This window comes from Spermophilus citellus (assembly GCF_964194105.1).
Source record: "Spermophilus citellus genome assembly, chromosome: 2".
NCBI lineage: Eukaryota > Metazoa > Chordata > Mammalia > Rodentia > Sciuridae > Spermophilus > Spermophilus citellus.
The window spans coordinates 108,414,286-108,429,785 of NC_138183.1; positions in this window are offsets into that span (position 1 = coordinate 108,414,286).

Consider the following 15,500-nt stretch of genomic DNA (forward strand, 5'->3'; position numbering starts at 1 on the left):
AACAAAGTGGTTTCACGTTCTATCTCTACGTTTTGTTTCCTCTTGATGTAGCCCTAAGCAGTGACTGGCGAGAAACACTTTCTTGGGAAGGGGTTGCCAAGCTTCCAAAAATTACGAATCTCCAAAAATCTCAGCAAATATTTTTTCACCCATACTGGATGATATTTTCAGGTAATGATCAGTACACTAAGGCGACTTGGTTCCCCAAATTTCGTTATTCTATGTTGCAGCGTTCATTTCCAGTAAGAGTTTGAATTTTTAGGTTTCACTCAGTTTTCTCCTATATTGATAGATGTATTTGGAACTCTAAATCCGAGACGGTTTGTGCTAGCTTCTTGAAACTTGACACAACAAAGTAGTTTCACGTTCTATCTCTACGTTTTGTTTCCTCTTGATGTAGGCCTAAGCACTGACTGGCAAGAAACACTTTCATGGGAAGGGGTTGCCAAGCTTCCAAAAATTACGATTCTCCCGAAATCTCAGCAAATATTTTTTCACCCAAACTGGATGATACTTTCAGGTAATGATCAGTACACTAAGGCGACGTGGTTCCCCAAATTTCGTTCTTCTATGTTGAAGCGTTCATTTCCAGTAAGAGTTTGAAATTTTAGGTTTCACTCTATTTTCTCCTATATTGATAGATGTATTTGGAACTCTAAATCCAACACGGTTTGTGCTAGCTTATTGAAACTTGACACAACAAAGTAGTTTCACCCTCTATCTCTAAGTTTTGTTTCCTCTTGATGTAGCCCTAAGCAGTGACTGGCGAGAAACACTTTCATGGGAAGGGGTTGCCAAGCTTCCAAAAATTACGAATCTCCAGGAATCTCAGCAAATATATTTTCACCAAAACTGGATGATACTTTCAGGTAATGATCAGTACACTAAAGCGACTTGGTTGCCCAAATTTCGTTCTTCTATGTTGCAGCGTTCATTTCCAGTAACAGTTTGAATTTTTAGGTTTCACTCTGTTTTCTCCTATATTGATAGATGTATTTGGAACTCTAAATCCAACACGGTTTGTGCTAGCTTCTTGAAACTTGACACAACAAAGTAGTTTCACGTTCTATCTCTAAGTTTTGTTTCCTCTTGATGTAGCCCTAAGCAGTGACTGGCGAGAAACACTTTCATGGGAAGAGGTTTCCAAGCTTCCAAAAATTACGAATCTCCCGAAATCTCAGCAAATATTTTTTCACCCAAACTGGATGATACTTTCAGGTAATGATCAGTACACTAAGGCGACGTGGTTCCCCAAATTTCGTTCTTCTATGTTGAAGCGTTCATTTCCAGTAACAGTTTGAATTTTTAGGTTTCACTCTGTTTTCTCCTATATTGATAGATGTATTTGGAACTCTAAATCCAACACGGTTTGTGCTAGCTTCTTGAAACTTGACACAACGAGGTAGTTTCACGTTCTATCTCTTTGTTTTGTTTCCTCTTGATGTAGCCTTAAGAAGTGACTGGTGAGAAACCCTTTCATGGGAAGAGGTTGCCAGGCTTCCAAAAATTACGAATCTCCAGAAATCTCAGCAAATATTTTTTCACAAAAACTGGATGATACTTTCAGGTAATGATCAGTACACTAAGGCGACTTGGTTCCCCAAATTTCGTTCTTCTATGTTGCAGCGTTCATTTCCAGTAACAGTTTGAATTTTTAGGTTTCACTCTGTTTTCTCCTATATTGATAGATGTATTTGGAACTCTAAATCCAACACGGTTTGCGCTAGCTTCTTGAAACTTGACACAACAAAGTAGTTTCACGTTCTATCTCTACGTTTTGTTTCCTCTTGATGTAGCCCTAAGCAGTGACTGGCGAGAAACACTTTCATGGAAAGGAATTGCCAAGCTTCCAAAAATTACGAATCTCCCGAAATCTCAGCAAATATATTTTCACCCAAACTGGATGATACATTCAGGTAATGATCAGTACACTAAGGCGACGTGGTTCCCCAAATTTCGTTCTTCTATGTTGAAGCGTTCATTTCCAGTAACAGTTTGAATTTTTAGGTTTCACTCTGTTTTCTCCTATATTGATAGATGTATTTGGAACTCTAAATCCAACACGGTTTGTGCTAGCTTCTTGAAACTTGACACAACGAGGTAGTTTCACGTTCTATCTCTTTGTTTTGTTTCCTCTTGATGTAGCCTTAAGCAGTGACTGGTGAGAAACCCTTTCATGGGAAGAGGTTGCCAGGCTTCCAAAAATTACGAATCTCCAGAAATCTCAGCAAATATTTTTTCACCCAAACTGGATGATACTTTCAGGTATTGATTAGTCCACTAAGGCGACGTGGTTCCCCAAATTTCGTTCTTCTATGTTGAAGCGTTCATTTCCAGTAACAGTTTGAATTTTTAGGTTTCACTCTGTTTTCTCCTATATTGATAGATGTATTTGGAACTCTAAATCCAACATGGTTTGTTCTAGCTTCTTGAAACTTGACACAACAAAGTAGTTTCACGTTCTATCTCTACGTTTTGTTTCCTCTTGATGTAGCCCTAAGCACTGACTGGCGAGAAACACTTTCATGGGAATGGGTTGCCAAGCTTCCAAAAATTACAAATCTCCAGAAATCTCAGCAAATATTTTTTCACCCAAACTGGATGATACTTTCAGGTAATGATCAGTACACTAAGGCGACGTGGTTCCCCAAATTTCGTTCTTCTATGTTGAAGCGTTCATTTCCAGTAACAGTTTGAATTTTTAGGTTTCACTCTGTTTTCTCCTATATTGATAGATGTATTTGGAACTCTAAATCCAACACGGTTTGTGCTAGCTTCTTGAAACTTGGCACAACAAAGTAGTTTCACGTTCTATCTCTACGTTTTGTGTCCTCTTGATGTAGCCCGAAGCAGTGACTGGCAAGAAACACTTTCATGGAACGGGGTCGCAAATCTTCCAAAAATTACGAATCTCCCGAAATCTCAGCAAATATTTTTTCACCCAAACTGGATGATACTTTCAGGTAATGATCAGTACACTAAGGCGACTTGGTTCCCCAAATTTCGTTCTTCTATGTTGAAGCGTTCATTTCCAGTAAGAGTTTGAAATTTTAGGTTTCACTCTATTTTCTCCTATATTGATAGATGTATTTGGAACTCTAAATCCAACACGGTTTGTGCTAGCTTATTGAAACTTGACACAACAAAGTAGTTTCACCCTCTATCTCTAAGTTTTGTTTCCTCTTGATGTAGCCCTAAGCAGTGACTGGCGAGAAACACTTTCATGGGAAGGGGTTGCCAAGCTTCCAAAAATTACGAATCTCCAGGAATCTCAGCAAATATATTTTCACCAAAACTGGATGATACTTTCAGGTAATGATCAGTACACTAAAGCGACTTGGTTGCCCAAATTTCGTTCTTCTATGTTGCAGCGTTCATTTCCAGTAACAGTTTGAATTTTTAGGTTTCACTCTGTTTTCTCCTATATTGATAGATGTATTTGGAACTCTAAATCCAACACGGTTTGTGCTAGCTTCTTGAAACTTGACACAACAAAGTAGTTTCACGTTCTATCTCTAAGTTTTGTTTCCTCTTGATGTAGCCCTAAGCAGTGACTGGCGAGAAACACTTTCATGGGAAGAGGTTTCCAAGCTTCCAAAAATTACGAATCTCCCGAAATCTCAGCAAATATTTTTTCACCCAAACTGGATGATACTTTCAGGTAATGATCAGTACACTAAGGCGACGTGGTTCCCCAAATTTCGTTCTTCTATGTTGAAGCGTTCATTTCCAGTAACAGTGTGAATTTTTAGGTTTCACTCTGTTTTCTCCTATATTGATAGATGTATTTGGAACTCTAAATCCAACACGGTTTGTGCTAGCTTCTTGAAACTTGACACAACGAGGTAGTTTCACGTTCTATCTCTTTGTTTTGTTTCCTCTTGATGTAGCCTTAAGCAGTGACTGGTGAGAAACCCTTTCATGGGAAGAGGTTGCCAGGCTTCCAAAAATTACGAATCTCCAGAAATCTCAGCAAATATTTTTTCACACAAACTGGATGATACTTTCAGGTAATGATCAGTACACTAAGGCGACTTGGTTCCCCAAATTTCGTTCTTCTATGTTGCAGCGTTCATTTCCAGTAACAGTTTGAATTTTTAGGTTTCACTCTGTTTTCTCCTATATTGATAGATGTATTTGGAACTCTAAATCCAACACGGTTTGCGCTAGCTTCTTGAAACTTGACACAACAAAGTGGTTTCACGTTCTATCTCTACGTTTTGTTTCCTCTTGATGTAGCCCTAAGCAGTGACTGGCGAGAAACACTTTCTTGGGAAGGGGTTGCCAAGCTTCCAAAAATTACGAATCTCCAGAAATCTCAGCAAATATTTTTTCACCCATACTGGATGATATTTTCAGGTAATGATCAGTACACTAAGGCGACTTGGTTCCCCAAATTTCGTTATTCTATGTTGCAGCGTTCATTTCCAGTAAGAGTTTGAATTTTTAGGTTTCACTCAGTTTTCTCCTATATTGATAGATGTATTTGGAACTCTAAATCCAACACGGTTTGTGCTAGCTTCTTGAAACTTGACACAACAAAGTAGTTTCACGTTCTATTTCTACGTTTTGTTTCCTCTTGATGTAGGCCTAAGCACTGACTGGCAAGAAACACTTTCATGGGAAGGGGTTGCCAAGCTTCCAAAAATTACGATTCTCCCGAAATCTCAGCAAATATTTTTTCACCCAAACTGGATGATACTTTCAGGTAATGATCAGTACACTAAGGCGACGTGGTTCCCCAAATTTCGTTCTTCTATGTTGAAGCGTTCATTTCCAGTAAGAGTTTGAAATTTTAGGTTTCACTCTATTTTCTCCTATATTGATAGATGTATTTGGAACTCTAAATCCAACACGGTTTGTGCTAGCTTATTGAAACTTGACACAACAAAGTAGTTTCACCCTCTATCTCTAAGTTTTGTTTCCTCTTGATGTAGCCCTAAGCAGTGACTGGCGAGAAACACTTTCATGGGAAGGGGTTGCCAAGCTTCCAAAAATTACGAATCTCCAGGAATCTCAGCAAATATATTTTCACCAAAACTGGATGATACTTTCAGGTAATGATCAGTACACTAAAGCGACTTGGTTGCCCAAATTTCGTTCTTCTATGTTGCAGCGTTCATTTCCAGTAACAGTTTGAATTTTTAGGTTTCACTCTGTTTTCTCCTATATTGATAGATGTATTTGGAACTCTAAATCCAACACGGTTTGTGCTAGCTTCTTGAAACTTGACACAACAAAGTAGTTTCACGTTCTATCTCTAAGTTTTGTTTCCTCTTGATGTAGCCCTAAGCAGTGACTGGCGAGAAACACTTTCATGGGAAGAGGTTTCCAAGCTTCCAAAAATTACGAATCTCCCGAAATCTCAGCAAATATTTTTTCACCCAAACTGGATGATACTTTCAGGTAATGATCAGTACACTAAGGCGACGTGGTTCCCCAAATTTCGTTCTTCTATGTTGAAGCGTTCATTTCAGTAACAGTTTGAATTTTTAGGTTTCACTCTGTTTTCTCCTATATTGATAGATGTATTTGGAACTCTAAATCCAACACGGTTTGTGCTAGCTTCTTGAAACTTGACACAACGAGGTAGTTTCACGTTCTATCTCTTTGTTTTGTTTCCTCTTGATGTAGCCTTAAGCAGTGACTGGTGAGAAACCCTTTCATGGGAAGAGGTTGCCAGGCTTCCAAAAATTACGAATCTCCAGAAATCTCAGCAAATATTTTTTCACACAAACTGGATGATACTTTCAGGTAATGATCAGTACACTAAGGCGACTTGGTTCCCCAAATTTCGTTCTTCTATGTTGCAGCGTTCATTTCCAGTAACAGTTTGAATTTTTAGGTTTCACTCTGTTTTCTCCTATATTGATAGATGTATTTGGAACTCTAAATCCAACACGGTTTGCGCTAGCTTCTTGAAACTTGACACAACAAAGTAGTTTCACGTTCTATCTCTACGTTTTGTTTCCTCTTGATGTAGCCCTAAGCAGTGACTGGCGAGAAACACTTTCATGGAAAGGAATTGCCAAGCTTCCAAAAATTACGAATCTCCCGAAATCTCAGCAAATATTTTTTCACCCAAACTGGATGATACTTTCAGGTAATGATCAGTACACTAAGGCGACGTGGTTCCCCAAATTTCGTTCTTCTATGTTGAAGCGTTCATTTCCAGTAACAGTTTGAATTTTTAGGTTTCACTCTGTTTTCTCCTATATTGATAGATGTATTTGGAACTCTAAATCCAACACGGTTTGTGCTAGCTTCTTGAAACTTGACACAACGAGGTAGTTTCACGTTCTATCTCTTTGTTTTGTTTCCTCTTGATGTAGCCTTAAGCAGTGACTGGTGAGATACCCTTTCATGGGAAGAGGTTGCCAGGCTTCCAAAAATTACGAATCTCCAGAAATCTCAGCAAATATTTTTTCACCCAAACTGGATGATACTTTCAGGTATTGATTAGTACACTAAGGCGACGTGGTTCCCCAAATTTCGTTCTTCTATGTTGAAGCGTTCATTTCCAGTAACAGTTTGAATTTTTAGGTTTCACTCTGTTTTCTCCTATATTGATAGATGTATTTGGAACTCTAAATCCAACATGGTTTGTTCTAGCTTCTTGAAACTTGACACAACAAAGTAGTTTCACGTTCTATCTCTACGTTTTGTTTCCTCTTGATGTAGCCCTAAGCACTGACTGGCGAGAAACACTTTCATGGGAATGGGTTGCCAAGCTTCCAAAAATTACAAATCTCCAGAAATCTCAGCAAATATTTTTTCACCCAAACTGGATGATACTTTCAGGTAATGATCAGTACACTAAGGCGACGTGGTTCCCCAAATTTCGTTCTTCTATGTTGAAGCGTTCATTTCCAGTAACAGTTTGAATTTTTAGGTTTCACTCTGTTTTCTCCTATATTGATAGATGTATTTGGAACTCTAAATCCAACACGGTTTGTGCTAGCTTCTTGAAACTTGGCACAACAAAGTAGTTTCACGTTCTATCTCTACGTTTTGTGTCCTCTTGATGTAGCCCTAAGCAGTGACTGGCAAGAAACACTTTCATGGAACGGGGTCGCAAATCTTCCAAAAATTACGAATCTCCCGAAATCTCAGCAAATATTTTTTCACCCAAACTGGATGATACTTTCAGGTAATGATCAGTACACTAAGGCGACGTGGTTCCCCAAATTTCGTTCTTCTATGTTGAAGCGTTCATTTCCAGTAAGAGTTTGAAATTTTAGGTTTCACTCTATTTTCTCCTATATTGATAGATGTATTTGGAACTCTAAATCCAACACGGTTTGTGCTAGCTTATTGAAACTTGACACAACAAAGTAGTTTCACCCTCTATCTCTAAGTTTTGTTTCCTCTTGATGTAGCCCTAAGCAGTGACTGGCGAGAAACACTTTCATGGGAAGGGGTTGCCAAGCTTCCAAAAATTACGAATCTCCAGGAATCTCAGCAAATATATTTTCACCAAAACTGGATGATACTTTCAGGTAATGATCAGTACACTAAAGCGACTTGGTTGCCCAAATTTCGTTCTTCTATGTTGCAGCGTTCATTTCCAGTAACAGTTTGAATTTTTAGGTTTCACTCTGTTTTCTCCTATATTGATAGATGTATTTGGAACTCTAAATCCAACACGGTTTGTGCTAGCTTCTTGAAACTTGACACAACAAAGTAGTTTCACGTTCTATCTCTAAGTTTTGTTTCCTCTTGATGTAGCCCTAAGCAGTGACTGGCGAGAAACACTTTCATGGGAAGAGGTTTCCAAGCTTCCAAAAATTACGAATCTCCCGAAATCTCAGCAAATATTTTTTCACCCAAACTGGATGATACTTTCAGGTAATGATCAGTACACTAAGGCGACGTGGTTCCCCAAATTTCGTTCTTCTATGTTGAAGCGTTCATTTCCAGTAACAGTTTGAATTTTTAGGTTTCACTCTGTTTTCTCCTATATTGATAGATGTATTTGGAACTCTAAATCCAACACGGTTTGTGCTAGCTTCTTGAAACTTGACACAACGAGGTAGTTTCACGTTCTATCTCTTTGTTTTGTTTCCTCTTGATGTAGCCTTACGCAGTGACTGGTGAGAAACCCTTTCATGGGAAGAGGTTGCCAGGCTTCCAAAAATTACGAATCTCCAGAAATCTCAGCAAATATTTTTTCACACAAACTGGATGATACTTTCAGGTAATGATCAGTACACTAAGGCGACTTGGTTCCCCAAATTTCGTTCTTCTATGTTGCAGCGTTCATTTCCAGTAACAGTTTGAATTTTTAGGTTTCACTCTGTTTTCTCCTATATTGATAGATGTATTTGGAACTCTAAATCCAACACGGTTTGCGCTAGCTTCTTGAAACTTGACACAACAAAGTAGTTTCACGTTCTATCTCTACGTTTTGTTTCCTCTTGATGTAGCCCTAAGCAGTGACTGGCGAGAAACACTTTCATGGAATGGAATTGCCAAGCTTCCAAAAATTACGAATCTCCCGAAATCTCAGCAAATATTTTTTCACCCAGACTGGATGATACTTTCAGGTAATGATCAGTACACTAAGGCGACGTGGTTCCCCAAATTTCGTTCTTCTATGTTGAAGCGTTCATTTCCAGTAACAGTTTGAATTTTTAGGTTTCACTCTGTTTTCTCCTATATTGATAGATGTATTTGGAACTCTAAATCCAACACGGTTTGTGCTAGCTTCTTGAAACTTGGCACAACAAAGTAGTTTCACGTTCTATCTCTACGTTTTGTGTCCTCTTGATGTAGCCCTAAGCAGTGACTGGCAAGAAACACTTTCATGGAACGGGGTGGCAAATCTTCCAAAAATTACGAATCTCCAGAAATCTCAGCAAATATTTTTTCACCCAAACTGGATGATACTTTCAGGTAATGATCAGTACACTAAGGCGACGTGGTTCCCCAAATTTCGTTCTTCTATGTTGAAGCGTTCATTTCCAGTAAGAGTTTCAATTTTTAGGTTTCACTCTGTTTTCTCCTATATTGATAGATGTATTTGGAACTCTAAATCCAACACGGTTTGCGCTACCTTCTTGAAACTTGACACAACAAAGTGGTTTCACGTTCTATCTCTACGTTTTGTTTCCTCTTGATGTAGCCCTAAGCAGTGACTGGCGAGAAACACTTTCTTGGGAAGGGGTTGCCAAGCTTCCAAAAATTACGAATCTCCAGAAATCTCAGCAAATATTTTTTCACCCATACTGGATGATATTTTCAGGTAATGATCAGTACACTAAGGCGACTTGGTTCCCCAAATTTCGTTATTCTATGTTGCAGCGTTCATTTCCAGTAAGAGTTTGAATTTTTAGGTTTCACTCAGTTTTCTCCTATATTGATAGATGTATTTGGAACTCTAAATCCAAGACGGTTTGTGCTAGCTTCTTGAAACTTGACACAACAAAGTAGTTTCACGTTCTATCTCTACGTTTTGTTTCCTCTTGATGTAGGCCTAAGCACTGACTGGCAAGAAACACTTGCATGGGAAGGGGTTGCCAAGCTTCCAAAAATTACGATTCTCCCGAAATCTCAGCAAATATTTTTTCACCCAAACTGGATGATACTTTCAGGTAATGATCAGTACACTAAGGCGACGTGGTTCCCCAAATTTCGTTCTTCTATGTTGAAGCGTTCATTTCCAGTAAGAGTTTGAAATTTTAGGTTTCACTCTATTTTCTCCTATATTGATAGATGTATTTGGAACTCTAAATCCAACACGGTTTGTGCTAGCTTATTGAAACTTGACACAACAAAGTAGTTTCACCCTCTATCTCTAAGTTTTGTTTCCTCTTGATGTAGCCCTAAGCAGTGACTGGCGAGAAACACTTTCATGGGAAGGGGTTGCCAAGCTTCGAAAAATTACGAATCTCCAGGAATCTCAGCAAATATATTTTCACCAAAACTGGATGATACTTTCAGGTAATGATCAGTACACTAAAGCGAATTGGTTGCCCAAATTTCGTTCTTCTATGTTGCAGCGTTCATTTCCAGTAACAGTTTGAATTTTTAGGTTTCACTCTGTTTTCTCCTATATTGATAGATGTATTTGGAACTCTAAATCCAACACGGTTTGTGCTAGCTTCTTGAAACTTGACACAACAAAGTAGTTTCACGTTCTATCTCTACGTTTTTTTCCTCTTGATGTAGCCCTAAGCAGTGACTGGCGAGAAACACTTTCATGGGAATGGGTTTCCAAGCTTCCAAAAATTACGAATCTCCCGAAATCTCAGCAAATATTTTTTCACCCAAACTGGATGATACTTTCAAGTAATGATCAGTACACTAAGGCGACGTGGTTACCCAAATTTCCTTCTTCTATGTTGAAGCGTTCATTTCCAGTAACAGTTTGAATTTTTAGGTTTCACTCTGTTTTCTCCTATATTGATAGATGTATTTGGAACTCTAAATCCAACACGGTTTGTGCTAGCTTCTTGAAACTTGACACAACGAGGTAGTTTCACGTTCTATCTCTTTGTTTTGTTTCCTCTTGATGTAGCCTTACGCAGTGACTGGTGAGAAACCCTTTCATGGGAAGAGGTTGCCAGGCTTCCAAAAATTACGAATCTCCCGAAATCTCAGCAAATATTTTTTCACCCAAACTGGATGATACTTTCAGGTAATGATCAGTACACTAAGGCGACGTGGTTCCCCAAATTTCGTTCTTCTATGTTGAAGCGTTCATTTCCAGTAAGAGTTTCAATTTTTAGGTTTCACTCTGTTTTCTCCTATATTGATAGATGTATTTGGAACTCTAAATCCAACACGGTTTGCGCTACCTTCTTGAAACTTGACACAACAAAGTGGTTTCACGTTCTATCTCTACGTTTTGTTTCCTCTTGATGTAGCCCTAAGCAGTGACTGGCGAGAAACACTTTCTTGGGAAGGGGTTGCCAAGCTTCCAAAAATTACGAATCTCCAGAAATCTCAGCAAATATTTTTTCACCCATACTGGATGATATTTTCAGGTAATGATCAGTACACTAAGGCGACTTGGTTCCCCAAATTTCGTTATTCTATGTTGCAGCGTTCATTTCCAGTAAGAGTTTGAATTTTTAGGTTTCACTCAGTTTTCTCCTATATTGATAGATGTATTTGGAACTCTAAATCCAAGACGGTTTGTGCTAGCTTCTTGAAACTTGACACAACAAAGTAGTTTCACGTTCTATCTCTACGTTTTGTTTCCTCTTGATGTAGGCCTAAGCACTGACTGGCAAGAAACACTTGCATGGGAAGGGGTTGCCAAGCTTCCAAAAATTACGATTCTCCCGAAATCTCAGCAAATATTTTTTCACCCAAACTGGATGATACTTTCAGGTAATGATCAGTACACTAAGGCGACGTGGTTCCCCAAATTTCGTTCTTCTATGTTGAAGCGTTCATTTCCAGTAAGAGTTTGAAATTTTAGGTTTCACTCTATTTTCTCCTATATTGATAGATGTATTTGGAACTCTAAATCCAACACGGTTTGTGCTAGCTTATTGAAACTTGACACAACAAAGTAGTTTCACCCTCTATCTCTAAGTTTTGTTTCCTCTTGATGTAGCCCTAAGCAGTGACTGGCGAGAAACACTTTCATGGGAAGGGGTTGCCAAGCTTCGAAAAATTACGAATCTCCAGGAATCTCAGCAAATATATTTTCACCAAAACTGGATGATACTTTCAGGTAATGATCAGTACACTAAAGCGAATTGGTTGCCCAAATTTCGTTCTTCTATGTTGCAGCGTTCATTTCCAGTAACAGTTTGAATTTTTAGGTTTCACTCTGTTTTCTCCTATATTGATAGATGTATTTGGAACTCTAAATCCAACACGGTTTGTGCTAGCTTCTTGAAACTTGACACAACAAAGTAGTTTCACGTTCTATCTCTACGTTTTTTTCCTCTTGATGTAGCCCTAAGCAGTGACTGGCGAGAAACACTTTCATGGGAATGGGTTTCCAAGCTTCCAAAAATTACGAATCTCCCGAAATCTCAGCAAATATTTTTTCACCCAAACTGGATGATACTTTCAAGTAATGATCAGTACACTAAGGCGACGTGGTTACCCAAATTTCCTTCTTCTATGTTGAAGCGTTCATTTCCAGTAACAGTTTGAATTTTTAGGTTTCACTCTGTTTTCTCCTATATTGATAGATGTATTTGGAACTCTAAATCCAACACGGTTTGTGCTAGCTTCTTGAAACTTGACACAACGAGGTAGTTTCACGTTCTATCTCTTTGTTTTGTTTCCTCTTGATGTAGCCTTACGCAGTGACTGGTGAGAAACCCTTTCATGGGAAGAGGTTGCCAGGCTTCCAAAAATTACGAATCTCCCGAAATCTCAGCAAATATTTTTTCACCCAAACTGGATGATACTTTCAGGTAATGATCAGTACACTAAGGCGACGTGGTTCCCCAAATTTCGTTCTTCTATGTTGCAGCGTTCATTTCCAGTAACAGTTTGAATTTTTAGGTTTCACTCTGTTTTCTCCTATATTGATAGATGTATTTGGAACTCTAAATCCAACACGGTTTGCGCTAGCTTCTTGAAACTTGACACAACAAAGTAGTTTCACGTTCTATCTCTACGTTTTGTTTCCTCTTGATGTAGCCCTAAGCAGTGACTGGCGAGAAACACTTTCATGGAAAGGAATTGCCAAGCTTCCAAAAATTACGTATCTCCCGAAATCTCAGCAAATATTTTTTCACCCAAACTGGATGATACTTTCAGGTATTGATTAGTACACTAAGGCGACGTGGTTCCCCAAATTTCGTTCTTCTATGTTGAAGCGTTCATTTCCAGTAACAGTTTGAATTTTTAGGTTTCACTCTGTTTTCTCCTATATTGATAGATGTATTTGGAACTCTAAATCCAACATGGTTTGTTCTAGCTTCTTGAAACTTGACACAACAAAGTAGTTTCACGTTCTATCTCTACGTTTTGTTTCCTCTTGATGTAGCCCTAAGCACTGACTGGCGAGAAACACTTTCATGGGAATGGGTTGCCAAGCTTCCAAAAATTACGTATCTCCCGAAATCTCAGCAAATATTTTTTCACCCAAACTGGATGATACTTTCAGGTATTGATTAGTACACTAAGGCGACGTGGTTCCCCAAATTTCGTTCTTCTATGTTGAAGCGTTCATTTCCAGTAACAGTTTGAATTTTTAGGTTTCACTCTGTTTTCTCCTATATTGATAGATGTATTTGGAACTCTAAATCCAACATGGTTTGTTCTAGCTTCTTGAAACTTGACACAACAAAGTAGTTTCACGTTCTATCTCTACGTTTTGTTTCCTCTTGATGTAGCCCTAAGCACTGACTGGCGAGAAACACTTTCATGGGAATGGGTTGCCAAGCTTCCAAAAATTACAAATCTCCAGAAATCTCAGCAAATATTTTTTCACCCAAACTGGATGATACTTTCAGGTAATGATCAGTACACTAAGGCGACGTGGTTCCCCAAATTTCGTTCTTCTATGTTGCAGCGTTCATTTCCAGTAACAGTTTGAATTTTTAGGTTTCACTCTGTTTTCTCCTATATTGATAGATGTATTTGGAACTCTAAATCCAACACGGTTTGCGCTAGCTTCTTGAAACTTGACACAACAAAGTAGTTTCACGTTCTATCTCTACGTTTTGTTTCCTCTTGATGTAGCCCTAAGCAGTGACTGGCGAGAAACACTTTCATGGAATGGAATTGCCAAGCTTCCAAAAATTACGAATCTCCCGAAATCTCAGCAAATATTTTTTCACCCAGACTGGATGATACTTTCAGGTAATGATCAGTACACTAAGGCGACGTGGTTCCCCAAATTTCGTTCTTCTATGTTGAAGCGTTCATTTCCAGTAACAGTTTGAATTTTTAGGTTTCACTCTGTTTTCTCCTATATTGATAGATGTATTTGGAACTCTAAATCCAACACGGTTTGTGCTAGCTTCTTGAAACTTGGCACAACAAAGTAGTTTCACGTTCTATCTCTACGTTTTGTGTCCTCTTGATGTAGCCCTAAGCAGTGACTGGCAAGAAACACTTTCATGGAACGGGGTGGCAAATCTTCCAAAAATTACGAATCTCCAGAAATCTCAGCAAATATTTTTTCACCCAAACTGGATGATACTTTCAGGTAATGATCAGTACACTAAGGCGACGTGGTTCCCCAAATTTCGTTCTTCTATGTTGAAGCGTTCATTTCCAGTAAGAGTTTCAATTTTTAGGTTTCACTCTGTTTTCTCCTATATTGATAGATGTATTTGGAACTCTAAATCCAACACGGTTTGCGCTACCTTCTTGAAACTTGACACAACAAAGTGGTTTCACGTTCTATCTCTACGTTTTGTTTCCTCTTGATGTAGCCCTAAGCAGTGACTGGCGAGAAACACTTTCTTGGGAAGGGGTTGCCAAGCTTCCAAAAATTACGAATCTCCAGAAATCTCAGCAAATATTTTTTCACCCATACTGGATGATATTTTCAGGTAATGATCAGTACACTAAGGCGACTTGGTTCCCCAAATTTCGTTATTCTATGTTGCAGCGTTCATTTCCAGTAAGAGTTTGAATTTTTAGGTTTCACTCAGTTTTCTCCTATATTGATAGATGTATTTGGAACTCTAAATCCAAGACGGTTTGTGCTAGCTTCTTGAAACTTGACACAACAAAGTAGTTTCACGTTCTATCTCTACGTTTTGTTTCCTCTTGATGTAGGCCTAAGCACTGACTGGCAAGAAACACTTGCATGGGAAGGGGTTGCCAAGCTTCCAAAAATTACGATTCTCCCGAAATCTCAGCAAATATTTTTTCACCCAAACTGGATGATACTTTCAGGTAATGATCAGTACACTAAGGCGACGTGGTTCCCCAAATTTCGTTCTTCTATGTTGAAGCGTTCATTTCCAGTAAGAGTTTGAAATTTTAGGTTTCACTCTATTTTCTCCTATATTGATAGATGTATTTGGAACTCTAAATCCAACACGGTTTGTGCTAGCTTATTGAAACTTGACACAACAAAGTAGTTTCACCCTCTATCTCTAAGTTTTGTTTCCTCTTGATGTAGCCCTAAGCAGTGACTGGCGAGAAACACTTTCATGGGAAGGGGTTGCCAAGCTTCGAAAAATTACGAATCTCCAGGAATCTCAGCAAATATATTTTCACCAAAACTGGATGATACTTTCAGGTAATGATCAGTACACTAAAGCGAATTGGTTGCCCAAATTTCGTTCTTCTATGTTGCAGCGTTCATTTCCAGTAACAGTTTGAATTTTTAGGTTTCACTCTGTTTTCTCCTATATTGATAGATGTATTTGGAACTCTAAATCCAACACGGTTTGTGCTAGCTTCTTGAAACTTGACACAACAAAGTAGTTTCACGTTCTATCTCTACGTTTTTTTCCTCTTGATGTAGCCCTAAGCAGTGACTGGCGAGAAACACTTTCATGGGAATGGGTTTCCAAGCTTCCAAAAATTACGAATCTCCCGAAATCTCAGCAAATATTTTTTCA